General features: G+C 41.8%; 1 pseudogene; it reads left to right on the top strand.

The window, feature by feature from the left end:
* Positions 1 to 1,183: 1,183 nt before the first annotated feature.
* On the top strand, positions 1,184 to 2,113 carry LOC103088593 (high mobility group protein B3 pseudogene; annotated as a pseudogene).
* The last annotated feature ends 10,077 nt before the right edge of the window (positions 2,114 to 12,190 follow it).

The following is a 12,190-nucleotide window of genomic DNA, read 5'->3' on the forward strand; positions in this document are numbered from 1 at the left end:
GTGCCTCCGATCTCTGCTTCCGTCTTCATGCGGCTTTCTCCTCTTTGTCTTATGAGGACACTTGTAATTTTTTTGTTTTTTTTGGCTGTGCCACGTGGCATGCGGGATCTTAGTTCCCCCACCACGGCTCAAATCCGAGCCCCCTGAAGTGGTAGTGTGGAGTCTTAACCACTGGACTGCCAGGGAAGTCCCAGGACACTTATCATTGGATTTAGGGCCCACCCAGGTAATCCAAGATGATCTCATCTCAAGATCCTTAATTGTATCTGAAAAGACCCTTTTTCTAAATAAGATCAGGACTTGGTCATGTCTTTTCTGGGGCCACCATTCAACCCACTACACTGACCTTGCAGAGAAAAGAGACTTGGGAGGAGGTGAGAGTTAGTAATAAACCTCCCCCTGACATATTAAGTGGGGTAAAAATTCAGTAGACTCTATGTAAACCATGAACCTATTTAGTTAAAAATATGTGTATTGGTATGTTCATTTATAAATAGAATTGTTTCTAGGTGGAGGCATTACACTCTGATTTTCACTTCGTACCTTTGGTACTGTCAGATTAATTTATTTTAATTATTTATTTTTGGCTGCATTGGGTTTTCGTTGCTGCATTCGGGCTTTCTCTAGTTGCGGTGAGCAGGGGGTTACTCTTCGTTGCGGTGCGCGGGCTTCTCATTGCAGTGGCTTCTCTTGTTGTGAAGCACGGGCTCTAGGCGCGAGGGCTCAGTAGCTGTGGCTCACAGGCTCTAGAGAGCAGGTTCAGTAGTTGTGGCGTGTGGGCTAAGTTGCTCCATGGCATGTGGGATCTTCCCTGACCAGGGATCGAACCCCTGCATTGGCAGGTGGATTCTGAACCACTGTGCCACCAGGGAAGCCCCTGTCATATTATTTTTAAAATACTTTTTATAATTGGAAAAACCCTACAAAGCTCTTTACAGTTTGAAAAAAGCTTTTATTGGCATATCTGAAAAGACTTAGTGACTAAGTAGGAGGTTTTTTTCCTGTTCCTATTGATAGAAGTATTTGAGGAAAGGGACAAACTGTGGAAGGAGGTTCAATTAGAAACTTGAACTTTAAAGGTAGCTGGAATTGATTTAAAATAAGTTATGGAGCGCACAGCTGTGGAGCGCTGAGCCACGTGTCATGCCCTGCGCTGCCCAGACTAGCGAACAATACAGTCAAGATGGCTAAAGGTGACCCAAGAAACCAAAGGGCAAGATGTCTGCTTATGACTTCTTTGTGCAGATGTGCAGAGAGGAACATAAGAAGAAAAACCCCGAGGTCCCTGACAATTTTGCAGAATTTTCCAAGAAGTGCTCTGAGAGGTAGAAGACAATGTCTGGGAAAGAGAAGTCTAAATTTGATGAAATGGCAAAGGCAGATAAAGTGCGCTATAATCGGGAAATGAAGGATTACGGACTAGCTGAGGGAGGCAAGAAGAAGGACCCGAATGCCCCCAAGAGGCCACCGTCTGGATTTTTCCTCTTCTGTTCCGAATTCTGCCCCAAGATCAAATCTACAAACCTTGGCATCTCTATTGGAGATGTGGCAAAGAAGCTGGGCGAGATGTGGAATAACTTAAGTGACAGCGAGAAGCAGCCATATATCAAAAAAGCAGCGAAGCTGAAGGAGAAATATGAGAAGGATGTCTCAGACTATAAGTCTAAAGGGAAGTTTGATGGCGCCAAGGGTCCTGCTAAAGTTGCCCGGAAAAAGGTGGAAGAGGAAGATGAAGAAGACGAGGACGAAGAGGAGGAGGATGAATAAAAAAAACTGTTGAGGGACTTCCCTGGTGGCGCAGTGGTTGAGAGTCCGCCTGCCGATGCAGGGGACGCGGGGTCGTACCCCAGTCCGGGAAGATCCCACGTGCCGCGGAGCGGCTGGGCCCGTGAGCCATGGCCGCTGAGCCTGCGCCTCCGGAGCCTGTGCTCCGCAACGGGAGGGGCCACAAGAGTGAGAGGCCCGCGTACTGCAAAAAATAAAAAATAAAAAAAAATAAAAATAGAGGCACATATGAATTTATTTCTAATGTTTGAAACTTTACTCCTAAGCCCTGTCTCTGGGGAAACTGCTGATAACACCCTGTTGTCATTTAGAATCTAAGCGCTTATGATTTCCCCCTCATTTTCCACCTACCTTCACACACTCAGCTGGCTATCTCTTCCCTTTTTTGTCACTCTGGAGCATCTATTCCAAATGGTAAACAAGAGAAACACTACCCTCTCAATTTCACCTATAGATTTTTTGGGAAGGAGTGTGAAAGGAGAAAATGACTGTCTCTAGCTTATTTGTAAAGTTTACAATTTAAGGCTACCTCTATTTCTAATAACCACAGATAATCAAGGCTGGTTTATAAGAACAATGTATTTTTGGTTTTTGCTTTATATATATATATATATATATTTAAAGTTTTGTTGATGTACAACATTGTGTTAGTTTCAGGTGTACTACATAGTGATTTCACATTTACATACATTATGAAATGATCACCACAATAAGTCTAATAGTCATCTGTCCCCACACAAAGTTATTACAGTATTATTGACCATATCCTTATGCTATATATTACATCCCCGTTGCTTATTTATTTTATAACTGGAGGTCTGTACCTCTTAACCTCCTTCACCTATTTTGCCCACCCCTCTACCACCCTATGGCAGCCACCCACTTGTTCTCTGTATCTATGAGTTTTTTTTTGTTTTGTACAACACATATTTGTTATTCTACAGCAAACCTATAATCCACGTGGCTGTATAATGTTACTAACCTTTTTTCCATTTCTTAAATGTGTCAAAGTAGTCTAATTATCAGGTCTGTAATTAAAGAGTCAAATCATGAAAAACTAGTACACTATAATCAGATTAATTAAAGAGTTTTGGTTTTGACTATCATAGTAGAGAACTAGACCTGACTGAAAATTAAATTGTACTTGGGTATGCATGAGTGTCTTGAAATTTGTATGATGAAAAGAAAGTACTTTGGAGAAATAAATTTCGGAGTAATGAAGTCAGCTGATATCATCTTATGCTGTGAACTCACTCCCCAACAGATGGTGCTAGCTCACCTCTAGTGAGGGCTCTTCTGGTCTACCCTCCCTTAAAATGTACCATGACCTTGATGGTGAAAACTGATGTAGTGATTGGAATAGAATGTATTGTTAACCTTCTTCTATTGCCCCTGAACTTTGGCTTTTAAGACCTCATTCCACACAACCCAGTTGGAGAATCTATGGTCATATCCTCTTGTGAATTTGATTTCTTCCATGGTAGCTACAGGAAATCATTCTAAAGGTCATTTATATGATAACAATGGATATTATTTAACTTTTTCAGAAAAGTCAGTTACAGAAGGCCTTTCACTTTAGGTATATATCCCCCAAAATGACGTTGAATCTTGAAAATGTTGGAGGTGGGTGTTTCTTCCTAACTTAATTTGACAAATATTTAGTGATGATCTACTGTATATTAAACATAGTACTAGGAACTGGGGATGAAAATAGAAGTTACGCCTCCTGCTTCTGAAGGACCTAACCCAGTGTTTCCCAGAGTTAAGTCATTTTCACATATCCTATGAGAATTTTGCCATAATGATGCACTTTGTTACCATTATATGCTTACTATTTTTCTTTATCTCACTTTTATTTTAAAAGAAAAATCTATCATCAACTTTTCTTAGAAATACAATTGATTTTATGTGTTGACCATGTTATCTTTTTAAAAATATTTTATTTATTTATTTATTTATTTATTTTGGCTGCGCCAGGTCTTCGTTGTGGCACGCGGGATCTTTTAGTTGCGGCATGCAGGCTTCTTAGTTGTGGCATGTGGACTTCTTAGTTGCAGCATGCATGTGGGATCTAGTTCCCCAACCAGGGAATGAACCCAGGCCCCCTGCATTGGGAGCACAGAGTCTTACCCACTGCACCACCAGGGAAGTCACTCATCAATATTCATTTTTAAAGTTTCATAGACAGAAAGTAATCATCAGAAAATATGATGAAGAAATATAGAAATTCTAGCCAATTATTGTTACCTACAAAGTTTTAAGCCTGAGGCCTGCTCTCTCTTAAAAAAGGGAAATTAATCACTCAATAATAGAGAGATGTTAAAGCCATAAGCACAAAACTAAAACTTTCTCCCTAAAGTATTAAAAAGGGGATAACTCTCACACTATGCAATTCAATATTTAACGTCATATCAGTGTAACACGTAAAACTATCTACAGTACCGCTAATGGTAAGTGTCCAACATTTTGGGGGACACTCTAGCTAGAGAGAGATGCATGTAAACAAATCATTATTATATAGTTTCATTAGTGCTATGTAAAGACATTTGGAATACTGTGTAGGATATGATGGAAACAGATTAGTCCTCTGTAGGGAACGGAGACTGCAATTTATTTTAGAGAAAATTGATGTTTGAGATATTTATTGAAGGATGAATACAAATTTACCAAGAAATAGAAAAATCAGGGCGTTTCAGAGAAACTGCACCAGATGAGAAAAGGCACAGTGTGGCGGGAGCAGTATGGTGTGCTGAACTATGGGAGAGGGAAGAATGAATGTTAAAGAGGTTGGAATGGAAACCAGGAGACAAATTTTTAGAGGATCTGTATATATACCACACCAAGGAGCTTTGGCTTAATCCTTTTGGCAATGGGACTCCATCACAAGTTTTTAAGCAGGGGATTATGAAGATCAGATCTGTGTTTTATAAGGATGATTCTGACAGAAATGCAGAGCATGAGTTGGAAGGAGTAGTGAAGTAGAAACTGGTATAAGCAGATCAGTTAAAAGGTTCTTGCATGTGATAAGTTTTCTCTCTCTCTTTTCTTTTTTTCATATGTCTGGGAGTACATTCTTTTATTTATTTATTTATTTATTTATTTATTTATTTGCGTTGGGTCTTTGTCGCTGCACACAGTCTTTCTCTAGTTGCATCGAAAGGGGGCTACTCTTTGTTGCGGTGCGTGGGCTTCTCATTGCAGTGGTTTCTCTTGTTGAGGAGCTTGGGCTTTAGGCACGTGGTCTTCAGTAGTTGTGGCACATGGGCTCAGTAGTTGTGGCTCATGGGCTCTAGAGCGCAGGCTCAGTAGTTGTGGCGCATGGGCTTAGTTGCTCCGTGGCATGTGGGATCTTCCTGGACCAGGGATCAAACCCACATCCTCTGCATTGGCAGGCGGATTCTTAACCACTGCGCCACCAGGGAAGTCCCTGATATGTTTTCTCTTTAAAAAAATATATATTTCTTAAGTCAGATAGAGAAAGACAAATAGTATATGATCTCACTTACATATGGGTTCTTAAAAAATGGAGCTCACAGATTTGGAGATCAGATTGGTGGTTACCATTTTCACTCAACAAAATGAGTGAAGGTGATCAAAAGGTACAAATCTCCGGTTATAAGAAAATAAATCCTGGGGATGTAATGTGCAGCATGGTGACTATAGTTCACAATACTGTATTATATATTTGAAAGTTGCTAGAAGAGTCGATCTTAAAAGTTCTCATCATAAGAAAACAAAAATTTGTATCGATGTGTGGTAATGCATGTTAACTATACTTTTTGTGGTAATCATTTCACAATATATACATATATCAAATCATTGTGTTATATGCCTAAAACTAATATAGTGTTATATGTCAAATATATCTCAACTTAAATAATATTTCTTAGCTTTGTTCACTGAAAAGGCTTAGAAACAATGACCAGTGACTAGCACTCAGCACCCCGAGCACAGACTATGGTCTCTAAATATCATTTTCTCCTCAAAGGAGCCATGACTTTGAATGAGTGGCTAATGTCAGGTCTGGGGCAGGAAATGTACAAGATAAACCCGGAATAACTTGTCACATCAGAAGGAAAGAAGCCAGCAAAGGCTTCTGGGGTCCTGTCAAAAGGATTCAAAAGACAATACTAGCTAAAGAAGGGATAATTTGAGTATTGATAATAATAGTTAACTGCAACGAATTAAAACATATCAAATATCTGTAAGAGTGCAAGGTCATACATACACTAAAAAGCAAGTCTAATTGATCACCTTTTAGGCCTAACTTTTCTGTACAAATTTATACCTCAGGGAAACCCATATGGTTGATGAGGGAAGTTTTCTTTCCCAAAGTATTTCAGTCAGTAAAATAAAGGAGGGGGCTGGAAGGAGGTGGAGTGAATGGGGAGCAAGAGGGGTGGGCTGATGTCCAATCATGTGTGCCTGTACAATGGCATTCGACTCAGAACGAAAGAAGGGGTGACCAACATGGGTGAACCCCAAACACATGATGTCGAGCAAAAGAAGCCAGATACAAAAGAATACATTCTGCATGATGCCATTTGTATGAAGTTCAAAAAGAGTCCAAATTAATATATGTCGATGAAAATCAAAGAGATGATTGCCTTTAGGGAGTAGGGACTCCTGGAAGGGGGAATGAGGGAACTTTCTGAAGGTGATGAAAGTGTTCTATATCTACATTGGCATATTGGTTATACAGGTGTATATAGTTGTCAAAAGTCATCAAAGCATATACATTTACGATATGGGTACATCACAGAGTGTGTGTGTGTGTGTGTGTGTGTGTGTATATATATATATATATATATACATTTTTTAAAATTTTTATTTATTTTTTGGCTGCATTGGGTCTTCATTGCTGCATGCAGGCTTTCTCTAGTTGCAGCGAGCGGGGGCTACTCTTCATTGCGGTGCGCAGGCTTCTCATTGCGGTGGCTTCTCTTGTTAAGGAGCACAGGCTCTAGGCACATGGGCTTCAGTAGTTGTGGCTCGCAGGCTCTAGAACACAGGTTCAGTAGTTGTGGTGCTTGGACTTTGCCACTCTGCGGCATGTGGAATCCTCCCGGACCAGGGATCCAACCCATGTCCCCTGGCTTGGCAGGCGGATTCTCAACCACTGTGCCACCAGGGCAGTCCCCTATATTTTACCTTAATAAAAATGTTTCAGGACTTCCCTGGTGGTCCAGTGGTTAAGACTCTGAGCTTCCACTGCAGGGGGCATGGGTTCCATCCCTGGTCAGGGAATTAAGATCCCGCATGCTGTGCCATGCAGCTGAGAGATAAAAAGTTTCATAATTTTTTCTTAATTAAGAAGAGAAGAGGGGTAGTGGACGGTAATTTTGAGAAAATTTTTAAAGTTGATCGCTCCATTCTCTGGGCCAGCTCCATTGGTGGCCTGCTTAGGCTGCCAGTGTGGGATGTTGCGGGGGTTAAGTAGAGGGATCTCAGAAGTTTTCGTGAGCTGGGAGAGGTGTGCTTACTCCATAGAGCTCTGTGGTGGGCTTCAGCGCCACGGAAGGGCTTCAAGCCACCACAGAGCTTGGCTGCAGGCATCCTTGGAAAGCCACAAGCAGTGGTGGTGGAGCCATGGCTGGATGATGGGAATCCGGGCCCTGCCCCCTGCAGCCTCCAGCCAGAGTCCATGGTGTGTGCACCTGTCATCGGCTTTTTAGTGGGTCTCATATTTGTTTAGACTTGTCTAGTTGTCTGGAAGCTGGCGTCATGTGAAATGGGAAATGCTGCTTTCACAATGCTGGCTGAAATTTCACAAACACTGGCATAACAAATTCAAGAGAAGTGTCAACTCCTTGGCAAGGATGGCACTATTCAAAGGGGGACTGTAGCAACTGAGTCATCTTTGGAGGATATTAGCCTAGAGAAAGAGTCAACAAAAATTCAGTGCCTGGCGGACACCTATGGAATGCTGATGCGTACCAACTCTATCCTGAAGGAGGAAATAATAAAATAAGACTTCCCTAATAAAAGAAGTAGATGAAAGATCCAGACACTCAAGAAAAAAGGAGCTGATGGCTGAAGTTGCAAGAATGATCTGGTCACTGAACTAGGAGTCACCACATCTCAATAAATCTTCCAAACAATAACTCCCTGTTGTCCCTCCAGATGGTGGCCTTGGTCTGAAAGCAGAGGCCTCCTGTGCTGCCAGGCCACATTCACCCACCTCCCTCTAATACGTTATCGTCACTCCAGATGCAAGCAGTTCCTGTAGAGACCTCCTTTTCCTTCTCATCCTCCTCTGGGAAGAGCTTATAGAGCCCCCTTCTTGGGCTGGAGTTCCTCCTCTACCCTCAAATCCTAAAAACAGAAGTGAGTTCCTTTGAAGTTAGTCCAAACTTCAAATGAACCGACTATTGGAACCAACATCAAGACACTAGAGACTTTTAAAATCAGGTCTCTTCAAAACGAATTTTAATCTCATTTGTTAGCATTTTAAAAACTTAAAGGGGGGCTTCCCTGGTGGCGCAGTTGTTGAGAGTCCGCCTGCCCCACATGCTGCGGAGCGGCTGGGCCCGTGAGCCATGGCTGCTAAGCCTGCGCATCCGGAGCCTGTGCTCCGCAACGGGAGAGACCACAACAGTGAGAGGCCCTCGTACCACACACAAAAAAGACAAAAACAAAAACTTAAAGGGCCATACTTGTGCTCATAATAACAATCAATAGAACTTTAGTTCTCAGAATAGGGTTTGTAAAATTATTTTTATATAAATGTTATAATTATTTTTACTTAATTTTTCTCTATACATAATATAAATATTATGTTTTATTTAATTATACGTGCAGTTTATCAATAGCATACAATTCCAAGAGGATTCTATAGTTCTTTAGAGGGTCCCAAGCAGGATTGAGCCTGAGCTATACAGGGTGATAACCATTCAATGACACACATTTCATTGGCTTTCTCTCCTTGCCTGTATCACTCTCCATTTTCTGGGATTACCTTCCAAATAAGTTACATGCACCTGAGAGTATGTCTCCGGCTCTGCTTTCAGGGGAAACTAAGCTAAGACGGACATTGGAATGTACAGCCAGCCACACAATATATAACTAGGCCCTTGGGGCTGACTTTCCCTTGCCTTCTACTACAAGGGGTGTGGACACTGTCAACAATAAATGAAGCTTAGTCACATCTTTCTGAACTGTAGTCCCCGTTGTTAGAAAGACAGCATGTAATGGGCACAGTGTCATCTCCAAGGCAGTGGATGCCTCCGGTCCATGAATTCTCTAGACCTCTCCCATCCTGCCCCCTTTCACACGTTCCTGAATGTATCGGTCACATTAAATCAATGAGACTAACTGAGCTGCTCCTTCCTTATTCCACTGTTTCTCTGACATCACCCAGGAAATTACTGGAACCTTTGGTATTAGCTGTCCCTCAACTGTGGTGCCGTATCAACCAGTGTCTGCCAGGCTAGTAATTCGTTTTCAGTAGAGAAATAGCAAGCAGCTACATTGGGTAAGAGCCTCTAGTTCTACACTTAAGCCAATCCTGATATAATACGTCAGAGACCATCTCATTAGAGCATTTATTGCACCCCATCAATCTTGTGGTGCAAGACCGAGCAGAGTACAGCATAGAATACCAAGCATGAACACTGTCTTTTTTTTTTTTTTTTTTAATCACCTGCAGCCTTTCAGGCCAACATATGCTTCTCTGAACTGAGAGCTTCGGAAGTAGCATAAATGTTAGTTGCAAGCATCTCTGGGACTTATGCTCACAGGCCTTTAGATTGCCAATAAAGGGGATCTTGCAGAGACATTCTTAAAAGTCTAGTGATTTTTGGCTCTCTGTTCTTATTTAAGAGAGAAACACCAAAAATGGCTTGGAAACTTGGCCAGGATGTGTTAACTAGTGGCTTCACTGTACAGTTTACTGTAGACCTGTACTCAGGCCTTACTTTGTAGATGCCCAAATGTTAGCGTCTGTAGGGTTTTTTTCTCTTGGGCTAGTTTTCTGTTTGTTTGTACTGTTGTTATTGTTCTGTATTTCAGGAGAGGGTGTAAGCATGGCTGCTATTATTTTAGGAGTTGAGTAAGGGCAGGGGACTAAAGTTCTCACAACTCAGTATGTAAAATTTAACTTTACCTCCCTATTTTACCTTTTGTCTTACTTCCCTGAAATATTCCTGAGGCTAGAGCTCTGTTTCGATTTTTCCAGCGAGAATACCTGGAATGTCTTCTTCTGTTGGCATGGGAAAGGTTTAGGTGCCTGGCTATGCAATGTTAGGGCTGGCATCTAGAGAGCTAGCTGCTTTTTTTTTTTTGCGGTACGCGGGCCTCTCACTGTTGTGGCCTCTCCCCTTGCGGAGCACGCTATGCAATGTTAGGGCTGGCATCTAGAGAGCTAGCTGCTTTTTTTTTTTTGCGGTACGCGGGCCTCTCACTGTTGTGGCCTCTCCCATTGCGGAGCACAGGCTCCAGACGCGCAGGCTCAGCGGCCATGGCTCACGGGCCCAAGCCGCTCCGTGGCATGTGGGATCTTCCCAGACCGGGGCACAATCCCATGTCCCGTGCATCGGCAGGTGGATTCTCAACCACTGCCCCACCAGGGAAGCCCGCTAGCTGCTTTTTATAAGACTTTCAACTAATCTTGTTTTTAATCCACACCCCATTCAAAGTGACAGGTGCCTCCAATTCTGCAGCCGTTCTTGTCTTGCTTTATGGCTTTTCCGACTTCAGATGCTTAAATTTCAGCTTTCTCTGCTTTTTTAAGTTTCCACTTGTCCACCTGCTTGCCATTTTCTAAGTTGTATTCTAGCAGCAAACCACCTATCTGAAAAGACTACCTATCTCAGCCTCCTTTGCATATAGTTCTGGCCAAAGGGGAAATGCTATGAGAAACATCAGGAATGGCCCCTTAACGGGATTTGATTCGGCTGTGGAGCACATCCTTTTATCCTTGTCTTCTCCCTTCTTCCTACTGCCTGGAATGTGGACATGATAGCTAAAACGCCAGCAATTATCCTGAACTCATGAGGGAACCTTGAGGAAGGAAGCCACATACTGATGATGACAGAGCAGAAATATAAGAGCCTTGGTCCCTGGTGCCTGTGGAGTTACCCCGGACTAACGGCGGACTTCTTTTATACTAACAGTAATTCTGATAAATTCTATCATGTACAATTTCCTTCAAAAGAAGGGGAAAGATTATGATACATTGATAATTGTGTATATTGCATTACTGAGTATGTTGCTGACAGGACAGAACTTCTTTTTGACCAGGAGGATAAAAATAGACTTCTCTCTCCCTAACAGTTTTACATGTCTAGTGATTGGAAGAATTTCCAATAGACTGACTCATACCTCCTTTCCTTTTAATCTTTGTATATATGGTGCCATCCACTGCAGTATAAAGTCACATTGCAATGTAACCTCTGGCCCTGCACCTTTACATGACAGGATCCCAGGTGAGTTGGCACAGAGGGCAGTAGGAATATTCCTGGGAGCCATTTCTATTCCTGGATGGCTAGCAATACTTACCTCTACACAGAAATACTGCATCACACATAATCACATTCCACGAAACCCAAACCAATGTATGCTCAGTTCAACTTCCCATTAACTGGATCCCATTAACTGGCCACACTGTGGCCATTCCAATGTGACATGACTAAGGGAAGTCTATCAGAAGGAACATCAGAATGGAAGGAAATAGAGGTCTTAACTGATCGTGATGGAAATATCTTCGGCAAATTTTACTCAAACATATGACCACATGAGATCATGTCTAGGCCCTTAATGGGCTTGGAAGGAGTCTGTGTGAGGGACCCTGAAGCTTAAGCTCCATTAGCTTCACAGTATATCTGCCTTGGGTAGGACAGGTGGAATAACATTTAACAAACAGGAACACTTAGTTTATTTATGCTGTTGCAACCACAGTACCAGGAGAAACAACAGTCACTATGCCCAAAATTTCTTGTGTTGAATGGGACTCGGGGACATTCTTTTATTCACAAACCCAACACTTCTCTGTGGTCTTAATCACTGGCTTCGGCATAAATTCCTCCCAAATTTCACTTCTGTTTCTCCTTCTTTTTTTGTGTGTGGTTGCAGGAACTTCAAACTGTGAGGTCTCATCCTCTTTGTTGGACCTATTTCCAAGTATCTTGCTGACCAAGACACATTCTTATCAAATGAGTCATGTTTACCTAAACCTGCTAATTCAGTACAATTTATTTCTAACTTATTAATACACAAAGTAGTTTTCAAACACATAATATCCACATGATGCTTTAATCCTTTATATAACTTCTATCCAGATATATCATGCATAATTTTATACTCAGAAAAGTTCCATGTTTTATATACTTATAAATTTAATAAATTTCCTCAGAATATATTCTTCTTTTGATCAATTCTACACTTCATTATAAGTTAAAGAAAATGG

The sequence above is a fragment of the Lipotes vexillifer genome, unplaced genomic scaffold (genome assembly GCF_000442215.2).
Source record: "Lipotes vexillifer unplaced genomic scaffold, Lipotes_vexillifer_v1.1 scaffold1242, whole genome shotgun sequence".
Classification (NCBI taxonomy): Eukaryota; Metazoa; Chordata; class Mammalia; order Artiodactyla; family Lipotidae; genus Lipotes; species Lipotes vexillifer.